The sequence below is a fragment of the Dama dama genome, chromosome X (genome assembly GCF_033118175.1).
Source record: "Dama dama isolate Ldn47 chromosome X, ASM3311817v1, whole genome shotgun sequence".
NCBI classification, from domain to species: Eukaryota; Metazoa; Chordata; class Mammalia; order Artiodactyla; family Cervidae; genus Dama; species Dama dama.
In genome coordinates this window covers 15921483-15924160 of record NC_083714.1, presented here as the reverse complement: position 1 = coordinate 15924160, position 2678 = coordinate 15921483, and positions in this window count along the sequence as shown.

Below are 2678 nucleotides of genomic sequence, written 5' to 3'. Positions count from 1 at the left end.
TGCCATTTGATTGTTGTTCATTTGTGCTTACATGATGAGTATGATATTCAATCCACAGTTTCTTTAAAGAAATATTTATTAAGCCACATGTTCATTTTGTGAGAGCTTACTTAAAATCAGATAATATGATTCATAAATTCACTGATCTGGAACACACAAACTACAATGCATTGCAATGTTCTGAAGGCAGATCAATGAGTTTCTAGTTGTGAAATTCTTCCCCTTCCCTCAGGATATCTTGTGAATCCAAAAGGCAAGAGACCCTCTGAGACTAAGGGTACAAATGTCAATTTGAATATCAAATGTAAGTATATCCTAACTCCTTTCATATAAGGAAAGTTAAGATAACACTAGAATTTCTAATATTTTCTTCCAGAATGCCATTTTGGCAACTACCACTCTAGAACCCTCTTCAGCACAACACATAGACATGGCCATCATAAAAGGCCTAAATCAAGTTTCATTTCTTATCCATTAGTTGGGTCTTATGTAGTATCAGGAGCTACCCCACCTGCATTTTAGAGTCAAAATCACCCTTTAGTATTTGTCACTCCTAAAATGAATTTCAAAAAGAAAAATGATATTCTTTACTTAATTGTTGATAAAAGATTTAAAATGCAAATGCTGGTAGAAGCAAAATAAATTTCAGACACTATCAGCCTTCATCAACCCTGACCATGGCAATTTCCAACTCTGACTATGGCAATTTCCAATATCAGAGCTGACAGCCAAGCAACACAGAGCTGACAGCCAAGCACAACATAATGGTGGCTACTTAAGTTACTGGTAGAATATCTGATCAGAAACCAATGGCCCCATGGACATTGTATTACCAACCAAGAACTAGAAAGTGCTAATCATACCATACCCAGAGTTGTGTATGTGTGGTGGGGGAAAAAAGTAGTAGGAAAATTTTGCTCAGGACTTAAACTACTTGATCTTCATCTGACGGATACCAAATTGGGTGTAGAAGGACTGGGAATGCAACCTGCCTGTAGGTAGACAATGGAAAACAGGAAGGAGTAAAGGACAACAACATTCACAGAGAGACACCCTATGGGGTAAGCTCTTGGACTTCACAACGTGATCCTGGGACAACTACCTCCTTCTTTGCACAGGTGGAGAAATGTGAAAAAGTGCCTGTCTTCAATATCAGCTAACGACACATAGCCTGTCTGGTTGGGAGTTCAGTAGATGACCTGATGCAGATTAGTATCACAGAGACAGGGAAACTGAGACACTGAGAGGTCAGTTCATCTTAGCCAAGAAACAGAGTCAGAGGTTGTATCCCTTACTTATATACAGTCTGTTGTTTAGTTTGATCCCTACCAAAATTACCACCTTTGCTAAGTATCCTGAACTCCTGATGAACTACTGGGCAAATTGTACCATTTGTAATACTGGGTTTTAGTACCCCCCAATTCCCTGGTGGCTTAGATGGTAAAGCATCTGCCTGCAATGCAGGAGACCTGAATTCAATCCCTGGGTTGGGAAGATCCCCTGGAGAAGGAAATGGCAACCCACTCCAGTACTCTTGCCTGGAAAATCCCATGGATGGAGGAGCCTGGTAGGCTACAGTCCATGGGGTCGCAAAGAGTCGGACACCACTGAACGACCTCACTCACTTTAATTCTCTTTTAGTTTCTTTTGCCCCTTTTCTGGTACTCCTGATTTCCCCTACACTTAACCTAGATGTTCTAAAAAAAAAACTAGTTCTGGTTGGCTATCAAATGAATTTTCAATAAAATTTTTTGACGAATTGTCTACTAATGGCTTCCGGTATTCCCTTTCACAGAGGTTTCCCCCCACCCCCACTGCCCTTTTTTTTTCCAGTTTTACAGAGGACACTACTGAGGACCAGAAAGTCTTCCACAGACAAGTAAATTAAATCTTATATGAAATTTCAGATGCCATGATAGGGAATGGAGATATCTCATATAGGGAATTCACCCAACAATTTTTAGTCATACTACCTAGGCTCCTTCAAGGCCAACTCTGTGTTAAGCAGAGCAGTTAGATATTTATTGTGTATATACTATTGGCAGGAAATATTACTGGCATATTCTTTTCTCCTTAGCCAACATCTAGTTGTTTGGTGTGTTCATGACCACACTTGATACTCAAAACAATTATATGTGGCCTGTGCTATTCTGACTTCTTCCATTAATAGATGAGTACACTAAAATTGGAAGAGGTTCAGGAATTAAGATGAAAGCAGACAGATAGCAATTGGCAGAGCTGACCTTGAAACCCAGGTTGTCTCTGGAGTTTGTATTCTTAAAACTACAATCTACTGCCTGTTGGGAATCAGAAATGAAAGAGTTGTGAGTTGTTGTTGACATCAAGCCACTTAAAATGGAAAAGACAGGGTCCTTCTTGGGTTCATGAAGTATTATGCTTCCTTTGGTCACCATCTCCTGTATTCACATGCCCCATGGACAGAGGGTACCATACATCTTACTTTCTAAGAATACTCAGGACATTGCCTACTGTCACTGTTCCAGACCCTTGCAGAAGGGAAGGAAGGATCTGCAGGGTTAGTGCCTATATTGCCCAGCTTTCCTGGGATCACAAGCAATGAGAATTTTGTTTCTATTCTCCTCTCTCTCCCCAACTCATTCTCTAATCTCCTTTCACGCATGGTAGCATTGACCAGTGCTAATCTCTGGTGGAAGAAT